We start from the raw sequence: 19,291 nt of genomic DNA, 5'->3' as shown, positions 1-19,291 counted from the left end.
TGATGAGTGAAGCATTGTGGGAACCCCAGGATATAAAACTGAACAAATAGGCTCCTGTCTTCTCATGAGGAATAGAAATGACCTTTTTTTTCACTTTGCTTTTTTTTAATCAGCAATTCATTTTACATATAATTTAAATGCTTTATAAACATGCAATAATAAAACATCATGTGGATAGTGGTACACAGGCTTTGGTTGAAAACGAAAGTAACAAAATGTTCTAAAAATATTTTTTATTTCCTGATGCCAAAGATATAACAGGGCATTCAGGGATCATAAGAGAAGGTGGGTGTCCCCTTGTACTCATAACATAGTCTGTGTTAGCTATTTCCCTGGTGAGTGCTCTGAAGCAAGACTACCTATGGGAAGGAAACAGATGGGGTGTTCCTCCCTGCAGGGCCTGACAGTGGGGTGCATGGGGCATCCTGCCAGCACACCATTCAGCTCCAAGTCACCCACCTCAAGGAACTCAAACAGATGCAGAAAGTGTCTAAGGCACATCTCCTGGTATGGTTTTGTTTCTTCATTATTTCCTACAGAGCAGGGCTGGGGACTTTCACTTGCTTTGTGTCTGCTTTCTTGGGCAGCTCCAAGCTGTATGTAGTGACCGAGAAATCCTTTGTGAGGAGATGGACCCCACAGGAAGCATGTCCTTGGGACTTGACATATGTCTTCCCCTCCCTGATGCAATCACTTAATTTTTTAAGTCTCTTCCTTGAAAGATCAAGGGCTATACAACTATACAGAGTTGGTGGAGACCATCAAAGAGCTTTTGGTCAAGGGATTCAGCTCAGAACTTGATTAACACACTAGTGTAGAAACTCTTCCAGGATTCCTCAAAGATTCCTTCAACATCTTGACTTTCTTGTGATTGAAATTGACAAGTAGATAGGTAGGTAGATTGAAGGTTCTGCCTTTCACTATAAAACTAAGTTGATGAGAACTTAGCACTTCACAAACTCTTTGGTCCTAGTGCCTCATTACATTCTTAAAAATTACTGATGTCCCCAAAGAGCATTGATTTATGTGGGCTACATCTATTGATTTTGATATTCACCATATTATAATTGAAACTGAGAAAAATAAAAAAAAATTCATTAGTTTATCTTGAAAGAACAATAATAAAGCCATTGAATGTTAACATGGCTAATATATTTTTAATAAAAATAACGATATTTTCCTGAAGAAAAAAAAACATTTAAGGAGAAGAGTGGTATTTTTTAAAATATTTTCGCAAATCTCCTTAATGTCTGGGTTAATAAAGACAGCTGGATTCTCATATCTGCTTCTGTATTTGAGCTGTTGTGTTATGTTTGTGTCATGTACTTGGTTTGAAATATATAAAGAAAAGCTATCTTTATACAGATGTTTGTTGGGAAAGGAAGAGGTGTTTAATAGCCTTTTCAGATAACTGTGGATAGTTTTTAATGACACAGCAAAGCACAATAAAAAGTAGTTTCTTGAAAGTTAGTTACAATGTAACTTCCAAAACACTTCTCATATTTTAACACTTATAAAATATCTTTATTAAATAAAGGAGGGGTGCTTCTTCCATTGGAATTAATTTTAAGGGGTGGGAGTTAGGCTGGTACCGTGTGGCATGAAGACCCTGTCTGATACCGCCTGGCTCGGTCTCTCCCTCCGCCTAACCAAACGTGAATTCTGCTAAGTGCTTTATTGACTAAAATGTGATGTGGAGTCAAATGGGAAAGAACCCAAGCCTTCCCAGGCTTCTCACCTCATTTATATAATAGTTTATAAAATGTCAGGACAAAGTCTTTCAGAAGTCGACCCAGTGACCACTCTGGCTTCCCTAATTCTGAAAGAGATTACTCAGTAGGGACAGAATGAAAAATCAATCCCTTGTTAGGTAAAATAAAATGTTCACTAGGCAATAATGGAGCATGTGAATAATGCTCAGAAGACATTAAAGGTAAATGTAATTGTACAGTAAACACAGTGGTTTTAATATGAGTTTTCTTTGTGTGAGAGACAGCTGTTCTCTGAGCACCTGCCCGAGACTCTCATTTACATCAGTTTCTGGCTTCTAACTGGACGCTGTTTCACACAATGGGGACTGGTACTATATTCCCATTACCTGCCCTTATATTTCCTCTCCCTCTCTCTTGTCTGTCTTTGGACTATTGTTTCCCAACCTTTGTGACTGTATATAGACCTGTGAGCTCACCAGGGTTGTGAGCTCAGTTACTAACCACACTATTGAGATTTGTCTGAAGCAGCATCATGAAGCTGAAAACAAAAGACATTCATGAGTGGTCCATTCATCCTTTCTCAGAACACTGGTGTCTCATCTCATACATCTGCATATCATAGAAAACAAGCAAACCTCGGCACACTCAGGCCCCCATTGGCCTAATCTCATGTCTTCATCTATGCGAGAAGCTTCCTATAGAGTCATTGAAAGGATTTGGCAAATGACTTTTCCAGTTCTTTCCTCACCTACGGTGTCTGAATCCCCTTCAGCATTTAGCAGAGTCCTTACAGTGCTTTTTCCTATGGTCTTTATTCTTTGTTTTTTGTTTTGTTTTTGTTTTGTTTCAAGTTTTTTATTTAAATTCTAGTTAGTTAACATATAAGGTAACAGTGATTTCAGAAGTAGAATTTAGTGATTCATCACTTACATACAACACCCAGTGCTCACCATAAGTTCCCTCCTTAATGCCCATCACCCATTTAGCCCATCCCCCACCCACTTCCTTCCATCAACCCTCAGTTTGTTCTCTATCATTAAGAGTCTTTTATGGTTTGCTTCCCTCTCTTTTTTTTCTTTTTCCCCATGTTCATTTGTTTTGTTTCTTAAATCTACAAATGAGTGAAATCATATGGTATTTGCCTTTCTTGCACTGACTTATTTTGCTTTGAGTAATACACTCTAGCTCCATCCATGTTGTTGCAAATGGCAAGATATCATTCTTTTTGATGACACAGTAATATTCCATTGTATACATACACACACACACACACACACACACACACACACACACACACATATATATGCACACATACCACATCTTTTTTATCCATTCATCAGTTGATGAACATTGGGGTTCTTTCCAAAGCTTGCTATTTCTAATAATGTTGCAATAAACATGGGGGTGCATGTGCCCCTTTGAATCAGTATTTTTGTATCTTTTGGGTAAATACCTAGTAGTGCTATCACTGGGTCATAGGGTAGTTCTATGGTTTCGAGAAATATGGCATATCAGGGCATCTTTCTATTTCCAAGGATCCCAGAAGCTATACTTTGATTTTTTTCATTGCAGTGTATTTCTCTTGTTCTGGTTTGTTTCCAGGAAATAGATGTCTGTTTATATGGTTTTAGTTCCTGGGGGACATGCTTGCATTGCCCAGTAAGTAGGTGGACCTCCTGAGAGAGATACCTTCTGAAAATGACTAATGAACCCCTGGAGGGTTTATCAGCTCTTTGCTACCACTGAACTAGTTCAGATTTGCAAGAGACACATTTACCTTAAAATACAATGAACACAAGCCCATTTACTTTGGTCCTGGGCCAAGAAATTAATCTGACTTATTTGCAGGTGAAATAACTTCAAGTTCAGACAAATGAAGATCTATTTTAAGTACTTTTGTTCTTTGAACTATAGAGGTATGACTTAGTGTTGCTTTGCTTGGATACTTTAAACTTGAGGAAGCCACTTTTTCAGTGGAAATCCCTGAGGGAAGGGAAATAGCTCCCCAGTGGACAGGGTCAAATGGCAAAATAAAAGTCTTGACTCTTGAATGTTAGAGTTCACTGGCTGGGGTCCACCTGTACACTGTTGTTTGGGAAATTATCCCTATTGGTAATTAACATCCCCTCCCCAATGGATATTTCCAGGAAAAACAGCTAATATTAAGCAATGGAGGCTGGCTTAAATCTGAAAGTTTGTTCTTGCTGTACTTTTCTGAGAAGAGCCGAATGGTCAATAGAACCGTCCCCAAAGAGCTAATAAATAGGTCCTCCAAAGGAGGGACAGTCCTGATCAGAAGGTGAGGCCAGGGCAGAGGGGAGCTGGAGAGATGCTTCTGTAGGAGGCTCTGGGGGAATGTAGGGGCTTCAAACCTCCCTCCTTGCATTTGCCTGTTATCTAGAGATGCATTATTTTAATTTATTAATGAGCAATCTTGAGCATCTTCTATGTGTTAAGAGAGGCTCAGAAAAGACTCCTGACCCAAACTTGTATGTTGTGGGGAAGGGGTGAGGATTGAGGAGGTCAAGGAAAAAGATTCCAGAAGAGGCAACTTATTATTTATTTATTTACTTATTTACTTACTTACTTTGAGAGAAAGAGACACCACACGTGTGAGCCAGGGAGAGGCAGAGAGAAAGGGAGAGAGAGAATCTCAACTGGCTCCATGCTGTCACTACAGAGCCAGATTCGGGGCTCAGTCTCATGGATCATGGGATCATGACCTGAGCCAAAATCAAGAGTCGAATGATTGAACCACCCAGGTGTCCTGAGGAAGAGGTAATTTCCAAGTTGAGTACTAAAGAATGAATGTTGCCTAACACTTTCAGCAGTGCCCCCAAAGCAGCCTCTGAAACAAGGGAATGAGGACAAGACATTTATTTGGGAGGTGATCCTGGGAAGGACCACAGGGGTGGTGGGGTGAGATAGGGAAGGAAAGGGAAGGCAGCCAACAGAGTTTGTCATCATCAGGTTAGGATGACTCCATCCTTCTGAAGACCTCTGGGAAAGGGTGGGGAGCATGCCTCAGAATCGTCGCACATGGGGAGATGGAGGTGAGTGCCTGTTCACCGATGGCCACCAGCCATCCCTGAGATTATTCTCTGAGGCACTAATTTCCTGGAACTTGGACTGCCCCGTGGGTGAGCCTGAGCTCTGAGCACCTGAGCCTCGTAGGTTGGTGGTTTTGGAAGATGTCACACAAGCACCTACAGGAATGGTTACTTACTGGCCCAGGACAAGTGGGTATCTCTTGGAGGCACTCAGAGGACACAGGCCACAAACCATTCTCTGCAGAGAAATCATCCCCGAGACAGGGCTTAAGGAACTTGGATGACTAGATGGTAGCAACAGCCTTGGAGAGCAGAGCACCACCCAGCAGTCTTCCTGGAAAGTCTCCTACAGCAGCTCTCCCAGTCCCCTGGGGAAAGCTCTGTAACCAATTTCAGGTGAGAAGTCAGGCCAGGATTTCTTTAGCACCTGCCATCAATGCATTTGCCTCTGCCTTGGGGTATAACTATATGTCTATGTCAGATCCCTGGAAAAAGTGATGGGATTTTAGGAGCAACAGGAACTTGTCTTTAAAACTAGCTGCCTTGGGGCACATGGGTGACTCAGTGGTTAAGCATCCGATTCTTTTTTTTTTTTAATATTTATTTATTTTTGAGAGAGAGAGAGAGACAGAGTGTGAGTGGGGAGGGTCAGAGAGAGAGAGGGAGACACAGAATCCACAGCACTCTCCAGGCTCTGAGCTTTTAGCACAGAGCCCGATGTGGGGCTCGAACCCACAAACTATGAGATCATGACCTGAGCTGAAGTCAGCTGCTTAACCGACTGAGTCACCCAGACACCCTATGCATCCGACTCTTGATTTTGGCTCAGGTCATGATCTCACAGTTCACCAGATCGAGCCCCACATCTGTGCTGTCAGCACAGAGCCTACTTGGGATTCTCTCTCTCCCTCTCTTCCACTCTCTCTCTCAAAATAAATAAACTTAAAAAAAAAGAGCTGTCTTTTCATCTAGAACATAACTTCAGATGAAGGGTTGACATTCCTGATCACTAGACTCTCCACTCACTAGATTTGCATGGGTAGAACTCCCTGTGCAGGGCAGCCCCCTGGCCTGATGCCTTTTGAATGTGCCAAGTGGAGGTCCACCCCAGAGCCTTTGCCTCCACTCTCTCTTCTTCGGGAGCATCCTGCCAGGACCATTTGTTGATGGCTCTTGCTTTTTGGTCTCAGAGCCAGTGTCTCCTGCTCAGAAAGGACTTTCTGACCTAAAACAGTCTTTGATCCCTTTACTAGGTTTTATTTTCTGCGTAGCATGCACCACTCTCTAACATCATATAGTCATGTGCTCACTTGTTTATTTCTGTCTCCTTCAGTTAGCAGGGGCTCTGCCTTGTTGATCACAGTATTCCTAGCTCTTGGAAGACATTGTTGAATGAATGAATGGATATATGAAGGAGCAAATGAATGAACAAATGATATAGCGTCCAGTTCAATGTTTGCCTCAGAGTGAACTCAGTCAAGTATTTTGTTACAATGGATTAAAAAGAGGCCACCACAAAACCTCTCACCTGATTTTGGATTTATCTTCCTGTTTATAATTGCTTCTCTTCATTTAATTTCCTTCCTGAGACTTCAACATAAAGATTTCCTTTTCTCTTGCAATTTTCCTTTCTTTCTCTCCTCGCCTTTGTTACTGAACGCTCACGGCTCTCTCCCTCCAGTAAGCTGTCAAACAAGAAATGTGCTGGGCAGTGCTGATTGATGCCAGGTGAACGACTCACAGTGATTTTGTGTGCCTGTGTTTATTTAGCAGGATGAAGTTTCATTTAATCCTGAGGAAAGGTCCTGGATTCGACTGGAGAGTCACAGACCCGAAAAGGGCCTGAAGGCTTGGTTTGCTTTTGATAAGCACTGAGACATTGGATTCTTATTTAAATCGGTCAGGCCCACCCACCATGCCTGCTCCTTTCTCTTCGAAGAGGTGTGGTAAAGCTCCCTTACTGTCTGTTCACCTCTTACTGCCCCAACCAGCTCCTCTCTGCAAACAGCCCCATGCCCACTGGAAAACAGGTACATGGGCCAGGTCCACCCTGCGCTTCTCCCCTTGCTTCCCACTTGGGATGTCTTGTGAAGGGGCCACATGGTCCCCTGCCCTAAGGCAGTAGATGATCCGATGGGGCTCCCCCACAGCCTTTGTTAAGTAACTAAAATTTCCTCCTGCCGGTGACAGTGGATGGAGGGTACCTAGGCTTCACTGACAGACCTCACAGGAGTTTTCAAGAGAAACAGGCATGTCTGCTTCATGCGCAGACTATCTTGATGGCTAAATGCAACACCCAATTCAGTTTTAAAAATCACAGGCTAATGGAAATATCAGTAGGCCTCGGGCCCCTGACCTTGGAAAGCTTGCAGTGTGACCTCTCAGTATAGCCTTGCTTCAAATATAACTTACTGTTTCATTTTCTTTTTCATAAAGAGAAGTAATGTTCTCATAGAAAATTTTCCTCCTATAAAGTGCAGACAAAAATAGAGTGAAAGGAAAATCACCCATAAATCTCCCTCTTAGAGGAAAACCACCATAACCATCTTAGAGTTAGTGGCTCTAGTCTTACATGGAAGCATTGATAAGCATCCCTTGTTGTAAACTCTCATTTGACTGCTATAGAGGGTGTTAAAGGGGGACAGAGACAGGCTTCAGTATTGTGTATTTGCAGAACAAATTGCCCTAGGCTGTGTTAAGGGTGGATGGCAAAGGATCTAGGACAAGGTAGCTTCAGAAATAAAGAAGAAGGGGAGGGTGAGGAAATCCTGTGTGAGTCAGGGGGTGAGGGGAGGGTGGATAGAACATACCTGAGCAGAGCTGGGCTACTGGACTTCACCCTTACCCACCTGCTCATGAGCATTCTGTGACCAGAGGCTCCATCAGGTTTCCTTTGGCCCTGGGAGTGTAAGAATGGGTGTTTGCCCATCCAAAGAGCTCCTTGTGTAATCACACAAAGGTGCACAATTCCAACCCCCAGGTCCAGGAAAGCATTCATGGATACTTTCAAACACTGTCAAATAATCAAATTATTTTCTTAAATGTTGGTACCTTTCAATCACTGGCACCTAAACACACGTTGAATTTCCATAATGGTTAACTCCACTTGGGGGTGGTGTAGGATGGAGTATATTTCAGGGCAAGAAGAGCCTTCGAATCAAGCAGCGTGATTATGTTATATACTCATGTTATAGGAAAAATTGTCATTTATCTCACAACCATCTTCTATTAAATCCATTGGATCATTGGGAAATTCCATTAGCTCTGCTCTGCTGAATTGGACTGTGTGTGCAGTTTCAGAGCTGGAAATGACTAAATTTCCTTATTCAACAGAAGGAAGAGAATGCAGATTTCTTGTACAATATAAGAGAAGAAACAATGAACTAAGATGGCAGAAAGCTGGCTGCCCCATGGGGGATGGGACCATGAGAAGCAATGATACTAAGGGAGGAACATTTAAAAAACTACTTTTACCTGTTTAATTTGGGGCACAATATGACACCCCCAATTTGATGCCTAAATGTTCACTGAAGTCTAAGTCATTATCAAGTGCTTTATGCAATGGGCTTTATTTTTTATTTATTAAAAAAATTAAGTTTATTTATTTCGTGAGAGAGAGAAGCAGAGAGAGAGAGGGAGAGAATCCCAAGCAGGCTCTGCACTGTTAGCACAGAGGCTGAGGTCAGGCTCTATTTCACCAACCATGAGATCACAACCTGAGGAGAAATCAGGAGTCAGACGCTTAACTGAATAAGTCACCCAGGCACCCCAATGCAGTGGGTTTTTTAAAAATGGAAGTGGACAAAGGAGATGTGTCACAATATCAGGATGAGATTTGGAAACACACATGAGAAGTTAAAGCTGGAGCCTGGGAACATAGTCACCCTTGAGAACCTACACAAGTCCTTCAGGAATGTATGGAAATATCAGGGGGGCTTTGGATTTCCCCGGAGTCTGAGGTAAAGGTTTAAGTTAATTCGATCTGTGTTCAAGAGACCCTGTCTGACATTAGCCTGCCTGATGGCTGCAGTTCATAGTGTAGGTAGCAGGTAATCGATAAAGTGAAATGTGCTCTTCCTCGATATGGAAGCCAATATCCATGCCTCATCCGAACTGGTGTTATTTGTGCAGGGAAAGCAGAGATAGGGAGAAACCCAAATGCACACAGAGTGAAGCAAAAGTCAGCTTTGATTATATCAAGCTGGTGATTTAAGACTAGCGTTGCACTTTGCAAAGCAGCAGCACTATTTGCCTCCTTTTAAAGTTCAAATCTGAGAATCACTGAGTTTGTGCATAAGTGAGTGACAGGAATTTGCATCTGGAAGAGGTCTTCTGCATGGTGCTTGTGTCAGATATTTTTTGACCAAGTTCCCTATAAGTTACAAGAAGAACATGTGCCCTAACACATGCAAATATATATATATATATATATCAGTTTTATATAATATATATAAAATATATATCATAACTGATATATATATCAGTTTTATATAATATTTATATATAATTATATTGTAAATAGTATAAAACATACAAATTAGATTTTTTAAATGATGAAAAATATTTACTTAGGAATATACATTTTATTTTTTATTAAAAAATTTGTTGAGGTTTATTTATTTTGAGATAGAGAGAGCACGAGTGGAGGAAGGGCCGAGAGAGAGAGGGAGAGAGAGAGAATCCCAAGCAGGCTCCGCACTATCAGCGCAGAGCCAGATGAGGGGCTTGAACTCATGAAATGTGAGATCATGACCTGAGCTGAGATTAAGAGTTGGAAGCTTAACCAGCTGTGCCACCCAGGTGCCCCTGAATAGATATTTTAATGTTTTCTTCCCACACCTGTGGATCTTCTTGTTGCTCCCTCGGGTACATGCACCACTTCGAATATTCCAAGGAACTATAGGACCTGTCATTGGAACAGACATATAGCTCATCATAGGAGATATTTGGGCTGGGCCAGGAGGATGCAAGTAGGGTGGAGGGGCTAGGTGAGCATGAGGGAGATGGCGAATTCTCTTTGGTACCATTTGCATGTTGTCATGAAATGTTCCAGTAAAGTGCCTTGAGTTATGTGTATCAATGTGCTGAAATATGAGGTATTTCTTCAGATATGAGTTTCCTAGTTGGGTATTTACTACTCAGCCAAGCTAGTCATAGATGTGGGTGACTCTTTCTCTGGTGGTTAGGGAACTAGTTTACTGTCTTCTATCACTTCTGTTAATGAACTAGAACAAGGATGCTTCCCAGATGCCCAGCTCCAGATGTGCTTTGATGTTCCTCCACAGCACACTGTTGAGTTGTTTAGGGAAGGAAGGTCCTCCATAGCATGATTGGACTGATTTTAACTTTGTTTTTAAGAAGATAAGAAGTAGGGGTGCTTGGGTGGCTGAGTCAGTTAAGCGTCTGACTCTTGATTTCAACTCAGGTCAAGATCTCACAGTTAGTTGGGAATGCAAACTGGTGCAGCCACTCTGGAAAACAGTGTGGAGGTTCCTCAAAAAATTAAAAATAGATCTACCCTATGACCCGGCAATAGCACTGCTAGGAATTTACCCAAGGGATACCAGAGTGCCGATGCATAGGGGCACTTGTGTCCCAATGTTTATAGCAGCACTTTCAACAATAGCCAAATTGTGGAAAGAGCCGAAGTGTCCATCAACTGATGAATGGATAAAGAAATTGTGGTTTATATACACAATGGAATACTACTTGGCAATGAGAAAGAATGAAATATGGGCTTTTGTAGCAATGTGGATGGAACTGGAGAGTGTTATGCTAAGTGAAGTAACTCATACAGAGAAAGACAGATACCATATATTTTCACTCTTATGTGGATCCTGAGAAACTTAACAGAAGACCATGGCGGAAGTGAAAGAAAAAAAAAAAAAAAGAGAGAGGGAGAGAGCCAAACCACAAGAGACTTTTAAAAACTGAGAATAAACTGAGGGTTGATAGGGGGTGGGAGGGAGGGGAAAGTGGGTGATGGGCATTGAGGAGGGCACCTGTTGAGATGAGCACTGGGTGTTGTATGGAAACCAATTTGACAATAAATTTCACTAAAAAAAAAAAAAAAGATCTCACAGTTAGTAAGTTTGAGCCCCGCATTGGGCTCTACACTGTCAGTGCAGGATTCTCTCTCTCTCCCTCTCTCTCTCTGACCCTTCCATGTTCTCTCTTTCTCTCTCAAAATAAATAAAATAAAACTAAAAAAAAAGAAGATAAGAAGTAACATTGATAACTGTTATTCTTGTTTCCTTAAAACATCTATTTGGGGTAGACTCATGAGGGTTAAGAGCCACATGCCACACTTCCTGCTCAGCCAAAGGTTTTGATGAAATTACAGCCTGGATGGGGTTTTATCATCATTATGATCAATAATGTATGAAGCTCTTACTAGCATTGCCAGCTACCAAGTGATGTACAGGAAGAGTGGGACAAAGCACTGCGTATCCTTCAAGGAATGCAGAGATAGGAAACATGTACCTGTGTGCCTGATCACTTTAGAAACACTCTGTAAGACTTTGGTTAAGTGCTTTCTGCTGTAACATGGCCATAACCACTATGTAGATTTCAAGAATGGAAAGTGAGGCTTCCAGGGTCTCCTGGCACAGAGTACTCTGCATATGATGTCTTATTTCACTCCCTGAACCACACCGAGAGGAAGGTGTTCTCTGACTCAATTCATAGGAGAGAAATGGAGGTTCAGAGCTGTCCTATGACTCCTCTGATGGCCTGCTTCTAAGCAGTGGGGTGGGAAGAAGCCACATGTCCACAGCAGAGCCCACATGCTGCAACAGGAAGTCACTAATACACACCGCAGACAGAATATGCTGAGAAAGGGTTCTGAGTCTTTGGGTGTTGGTACACCCAAGATTGAGCTAAGTTTCCTGGAGTGGGTTCATGTAAAGTGATGGTGAGGATGCAGATATTACCGCCTGACTGCATGGAAGGGACTGAGTGAGAAACGAAAAGCAAAACAAAAAGCAGAACTGACTGGACCAGAAAATATATTCAAATAAAAACAATTCAGGGGCGCCTGGGTGGCGAAGTCGGTTAAGCGTCCGACTTCGGCCAGGTCACGATCTCGCGGTCCGTGAGTTCGAGTCCCGCGTCAGGCTCTGGGCTGATGGCTCGGAGCCTGGAGCCTGTTTCCGATTCTGTGTCTTCCTCTCTCTCTGCCCCTCCCCCGTTCATGCTCTGTCTCTCTCTGTCCCAAAAATAAATAAAAACATTGAAAAAATGAAAAAAAAAATTAAAAAAAAAATAAAAACAATTCAGTGCAGGAACTTTTTATTTTGATGGAGTCCCAATAGTTTATTTTTTGCTCTTGTTTCCCTGGCCTCTGGAGACGTATCTAGAAAGAAGTTGCTATGGCTGATGCCAGAGAAATGGCTGCCTGTGCTCTCTTCTAGAATTTTTATGGTTTCAGGTCTCACATTTAGATCAGAATGGCTAAAATAAAAAACACAAGAAATAACAAGTGTTGGCGAGGATGTGGAGGAAAAGGAACCCTCTTGCACTGTTGGTGGGAATGCAAACTGGTGCAGCCACTCTGGAAAACACTATGGAGGCTGCTCAAAAAATTAAAAATAGAACTACCTTATGACCCAGCAATTGCTCTACTAGGTATTTACCCAAAGACTATGAAAACACTAATTTTAAGGGATATATGTACTCCGTTGCTTACAGCAGCATTGCTTATAGTAGCCAAGATATGGAAGCAGCCCAAGTATCCATTAATTGATGAATGGATAAAGAAGATGTGGCATACATATACAGTGGAATATTAGTCACAAAAAGAATAAAATCTTGTTATTTGCAAAGACATGGTTGGGGCTAGAGAGTATAATGCTAAGTGAAATAAGTCAGAGAAAGACAAATGCCATGTAATTCTACTCATATGTGGAGTTTAATAAACAGAATAGTGAACAAAGGAAAAAAAGAGGAAAAAAAAGGCTTTTTTTTTTTTTTTTTTTTTTTTTAGTTTTAGAGAGGGAAAAAGACCATGAGTGGGGGAGAGAGAGAGAGAGAGAGAGAGAGAATCCCAATCAGGCTCTACCGTCAATGCAGGGTTCAATCCCATGACCCTGGGATCATGACCTGGGCCAAAATCAAAAATCAGATGCTCAACTGACTGAGCCAGCCATCATGATGCACACTAGGTGATGTATAGAACTGTTGAATCACTATATTGTACACCTGAAACTAATAGAATACTGTATATTAACTATGCCAGAATTAAAATAAAATATCACCATAAAAAAACCCAAAAGCTCTGAATTATGGGGATGATTCCCTAAAATTATGCTTATCTATATCCACATCTATATCAAAGTTTTGTGTCTCCATACTTCTAAGAAAACATTTATGGATGCTAAACGTAAAATATGAGGAATAAAATAGTTAAACACATGTTCAAAAATATGCAGAATAAAGAGGTCATAGACACTATCAATGACAAAGCTAAGAAGCAATTCTGGCTTCAGCAATTATTAGCTATACACCTACAATATTCAAAACATAAAAATCTGGAGAAAAAAAAACTTTGCTAAAATTCCCTGTAGTTCTGACTCCTGGCAGCCAATGTGAAAAGAGAAACTGCACAACGTATTATAAAATTAACACATGGTAAAAAGGAAACAGTTTTTAAACAGATCATCAGTTTTATCTGACCCAATTCTTTAAAAACTTTTCTGTTGTGCACATCTTTATACATAGGACAGTGAACACGTTGTAATGGATTAAGTCCTCAGCAGAAGTTATTTTCCAGAAATTCTGTGCATCTCAAGGGGTGATGAAGGGTAAGTTGCTTTCTGTCGGTGCGCCAGATACTGAGATACAAGGCTTAGCTTCCCCTTCCCCAGCCGCCAGACACACCTCAGCTTCTGAACCCTTCATAGGTGGCCCTGGCCAATGCTAGAATAAGGCAGTGGTATAAAAGCCTAGCAGCTTCTGTTCAACATGCCATTCTTCAAATGTGCATAGACTTGGCTAGGTCTATGGCACTATGGTTGGGTGGCCCCCATCCTTGCTGCTCTCTGTTGTTTCCTTATTCATGGTTATCCCCCAATCAGCATTTTGCATCCCTGGCTTCCACTCAATGTTTGCATCCCAGGGAACCTGGCCTTCAATAGTAACACAAATTCCCAATATTATTTACAAGGGATGGGTGGAAGGTGGTCCTTTCCATGACCCAAAGTTTTAGGGACTCGCCTATTTATAAACTGCAGTAAATGCCAGCAGTTTTGTCAGGTCAGAGGATGACACTTCTCACTTACAAACTCCCTAATGAGATTCAATAAAACTGGGGGAAATGGCTTGCATCTTTATTTTACCTTGTTCTTTCCCTTGACTGAGTATTTTCCTTCGAACTCTTTCCAGTTGCAGATAACATATTTGGTACCTTGTCTTCTTTCCTAAATATCACATCTTTATGCATTTTCCCAAACTTGGCAATTTGTCATTTGCTTTCCCACTCTTGACCTCACTGATCCCTCAGAGGTTCACAGGAGATTCACAGCACTCAGGAGATTTATCTAAGTCTTTGCTCATGGATGTTTGATGATGGGGATCTGGACCTAGTTCTTTCAATGCCAAACCCTGAACCCCAGAGTCCTTGTCCAGATAAGTCCTTTGGATCTTGCTCAGAATACTGTAAAGTTGAGCTGAGGCTTGATAAGCATGGCTATAGGCAACCTCTGGTTAATATGGAGCTGCCCCACTTCTGGAAAATACACTTTAGCCCCGTCATTATTATGAAGAAAATGGGACATGATGATGGCTTTGGGTTTCCCTTCTTCCTGGAGACTGCTGTCAGATGCCACTCAGGCTGGCTCACTCATGCTGAGCTCCAATTGGCTCCATCCCAGGGCATGCGGACCGTTCTCTTTTTATTAGTGGGAGGTGCTTCCCTCCATGGTCCACAGAGCAACCATTACTTTCCCAGATGTACTTCTGCATGGAGACAGTGTAAAAGGCAGGACAGTTTAGTTTGAAACTGAATCCACCTCACCGCCCCCACCCCACAGAGAGACACACACAAAACCAAGGCTGACATGCTCTGGGACCTTGTTCCAGAATAGGAATAGGAACAGGGATAGGCTGACTTGCGTGGCCTTTTAATTGACACAATAAGGGGCTTGTGGGACACTCTGCAGGAGCCCTGAGAGGGAAGGCACTCCTTAAGCTGAAAGGCCACCACAAGGGCATTGTGTTTAATTTAACCTGACAATGTAGGCATGATAAGCCTTCTCTAACTTGCTGGCCTGCAGGAACAAAGGGAAATTCTCCCACCAGGAACATCAAGGAGCCAGATGGAAAGATTCTCCTGTCCCTGGGCTTTCCCCACCCCCATCCCAAGCAAAAGGAATAGAGATGTGTGTTCATATCTTCATGCACCAAGACTGGGCATGAGGTGGCTGGGATGAGATAATTTTCTTTTTCCCGAGAAGGAAATTGCAAACCCATGTCTGTGGCTGGAACGAAAGCAAAATGCAGTGTGTCTTTTAGGAGTTATGTTTCAGTTACAGAAAATCCACGCACACAGCACATTCATACAAATGCAGGGGGGGTTCTATTTCTCATGCTTATTTCTTTCTTCACAACCATTTACCAACCAAAAACCAGAGCCTTGTGTTAATTATGTTATTTGAAATGCACTCCTTGGGCTCTGTATTTTTCTCCGAGTATCTGATTTGGCTTTAACTAAGGATTGGGAGGGCTGCACAATGTGTGAGAATAATTGCCCCAAAGCTCTAAATATTTATTACCAGGACAAGCTGCAAGCCACAGCCTCTGACGCTGCCCTTGGCGGTCTGGCCCCCATTCTTCTTGACAATGGGGTAGACGGAGGGAGAACTGTTGAACTGTTTACTACTTCAAGACATTTTAAAAAGTAATGAATGTACAAACAGCCAAGGCAAAAAGAGGCCTCTGTAAGGTAGCTTAGAGTCGGGATAGAAAATTCAAACAATTTTAGCCTCAAAAAGTCAACATTAGCCACCCTTCTACTAAGGACCTACAAACAAACAGAGTTACTCTGTACACACATTAACACATGCAACTCCGTGCCTCCGTGACTTTCACCTCCCAGAGGCTCGGGTTCACACAGGCATTTGAAAAGGACTCCACAGGTGTCAGAACCCAGGGCTTCATCTCCTGAGACCTTTCCATGTTAGAACTTTCTCACCTGGCTTGTCTGGGACAGACAAGGGGTGTGGGGGAAGGGGAACTCCCACCCAGGCTGGAGCTGCATTTGGCCCTGGGACCAAACCATACCGGGGTGTGTGGACCATGCTTGCCATCTCTTGCAGTTGAGGGAGACACTGTTACAGACAGACGCCTCTTATGCCCGGATGTCCCACATCCCCCACAAGTAAAAGTCAGAGGGTTACCCTTTTAAAAAGTAAATAATAATGGGAGAGGAATCCACCCATTTTATCCTTCTACTCACATGGGCCTGCAAAAGTCAGCTATTTGCTTTCCTTGTAAGCATTGACTAATATGACTGAAAAAATAAATTCACATAGTTTCATTTTTTTTCCTATTTTGTGAGAGATTTGGTCCCATGCTATGTAAAGATTGCCCTGTTTAATCAGCCAAGTCTTTGTTTCTTATATATGAGGCTGCCTGGTTACTCAGACATTTAGCCAGAAACAGGAGATTGAACGATTTTAGAGGATATTCAGTTTTCCACCCCAACGTTGAGGACTCATCCATACACCGGTGTATCTGGCACTCACTGTGGCTTCCAGTTCCATCCAGGTAGAACTGAAGAAGGACTACACACAAGAAAGAGGTACTTGAAAACATTGGGCTCCCCCCACCGTTTCATCCTACATACCTTATCATTCTGAAACAGTGTTAATTCCAAGCCTCTCCATTTTTGTAAAATTAAGTCACGTTTGCCATAACATATCAAGAGGAGGCAAAATAAGAAACATAAAGAATATTCTTCAAAATTACCTTCCAAAGTACATTGACCACAGGCTTCTTTGTCCTCATCCCCTTAGATGTGATTATGCAAAAAGAGAAAATTTAATACTGCAATCAATAGAGACCCGCCCTTTTATAATACAGGGTCTTAGCCCCCATTGATTTTTTTGGCTAGCTGCACAAACTTACTTATGCACATAAGAATTTTATGCCATAAAGAAGAGAAAGTGACTTTCTTCCCACAGCATACAATAAGAGCATAACTGTGAGCTCACAAAATGGAAGCCTCATTCCTCACCTTCAGAAACGACAGAAGAAGGAAGGGTTTGTCTTCGGGATTATTTTAACAGATTTAAAACCAGATGACTTGTATAATGTGGGGAGAAAAAATGCAGTGCCTTAGTTTTTGCAATCACAATAAGGCATGATCAATGTCACTGTAAGGGTGTATTTCAAAGATGAGAAAATTGTTTCTGGGGAAAGAAATGCCTCAAAAAAAAAAAAAGACTCCTAATTGTGGCTAGTTTAATGCCTCTGCAGAGCAAGTCAATAGCATGCTCACCCAGCTCAGGTGGCCTCAGGCTGCTCCCCTCACAGGGTCTGATGAAGCCAGCCTCTTCCCTGGATCAAGGTATTAAGGTATGGGTTATTTGTATTGATTTTATGTGCCACTACGCTGTGCTGGTCATGCTCATATCTGTGGTTCACAAATTCCCCTTGAAAATGTCACCGCCGCTTCATTTTCTCTGCCATCCATCAATACTGCGGCCAGAGAGGCTGGTCATTAACCCTGAGGGTGGTTGTCTTGTCCAGTGCATCCCAGGCCACTGTAGATTCCCAAAGTTTTCATGAATACCAGCAATGGTAGAGGGTGTAGGTGGGACCAGTGCTAAGGTTCTTCACCAAAAACATAATAAAAAAACAAATCCAAAAACTTTCAAGGATTTTTATCTGATATTCAGGATTGTTTTGCCTTGTCCAGAGAACCTTGCAAATGGATAGGCCCTCTAGTGGTTTACAAGGGTGCTCAGATAGAAGGGGAGGTCTTATCAGACATCATTTGACATCATTTGGAAACACAGTCACACCCACAAACAGGTGTATGCACAGGAATTTCAATACCTGAACAGAGCTATTACAGGCTACACTCACACCTTGAATTCTAATTGAGATAAATCTTAAAGAAACTTTGTCTTAGATGCTGATAATTTGGGGACAATACAGATTTCCCCAGAAATTCTGGTCAGTCTTTCTCAGCAAAATACATACACTAAGCCATTGAATAATTGTAAAAAGATACATTCCCTTCTCAGAGTGGAATAAAACTAGCCTTCCCTGGAAGCCAAACAGAAATCTACACACAGGCAGAGCCACGACTGTATTTATCAGTCTACGATGATCCTTTAACAAACATGCAATGGGGTAAAAATAAAACACATGTTTTCCCTTATTTCTCTGCAAGCGCTTACTTAAGGTTTTATTATATTTGGCCATGGGACATTCAGTAAACTTACTGATGATATCAAAGAATGATTTTACAAACAGTAAAAGTTACACTATTGACACCTCCAAATTCTGGAGTATTTACATTGTGTTAGGTGCACACTTGCTCAGGGAGATTAACAAACATTACTAGAAAGGCTGTGGCCAAATCCACCCTGGTTGTTTATAAAACCTTTACAACTCATCAGCCTCCACTAACACACTGGCACTGTTCAATTACCATCAGTTTTAGAGAGCCTTAGCAAAACATCCAGTGCCCATGTAAATAGACAAATCTGAAAACTAGCTGCTCTGTTGGCTTACATACTGTAGGTAATGTTTTCTTTTGCTCAAATTTGTTCTGGAAACTAATCATGCTCTGATAAAGCCATCTGCAAATATGAGAAAGATTGACACCCACATGTCAAAGTTTACACAGCCTGACCAAGTGTACATATAGTGCAGATGATGTAAGGGCTCTGCTGTGCAGAGCTTCTCCGGGGCCATGTTGGAATGGGGCTCTCTGGATCAGAATGCAGGCACTACTGTCCATGTTCAAGCAAAACTTGCCTGGTTCCTTGCCAAGTTAAAACTCTTGAGGAGGGGTGGGCACTTTCCTCAATGTTCAAAGAATTTTAACTTCATTCCCCTGGCCAAATCAGTTTAGGACCATAGGATGATTGTCACTTAGCTAATTCCAAACACAACTGCTTTTCTACAAATCACTAAAGCTTCACTTTTACATGGAAATTGAGAGTAACTTAGTGTCCACCTGCTAGAAAAGATAGCATTAAATATTAACAAAAATTATGATATGAAGTGACAATGTTCAACAATTCACAGATAACCAACTCTTCGATGTGCATTATCTAATTTGTAGGAAGGAATATATATATATATATATATATCCAAATATAAATATATATCCAAATATATATATCCATATACATATATCCATATATATATCCATCTATCTATCTATCTATCTATATCCACCCATGCTCAAAGAAAGTCCAGGATGAAAACCTGATTCCAAAGCAGATGGAGTGCCTGAATGCGACTGAACACAGTGAGGAATTGACCTTCATTTTACATCAACAATGAACCGTTCCA

This window comes from Felis catus, chromosome A3 (assembly GCF_018350175.1).
Source record: "Felis catus isolate Fca126 chromosome A3, F.catus_Fca126_mat1.0, whole genome shotgun sequence".
Lineage (NCBI taxonomy): Eukaryota > Metazoa > Chordata > Mammalia > Carnivora > Felidae > Felis > Felis catus.
This window is presented reverse-complemented; position numbering follows the sequence as displayed.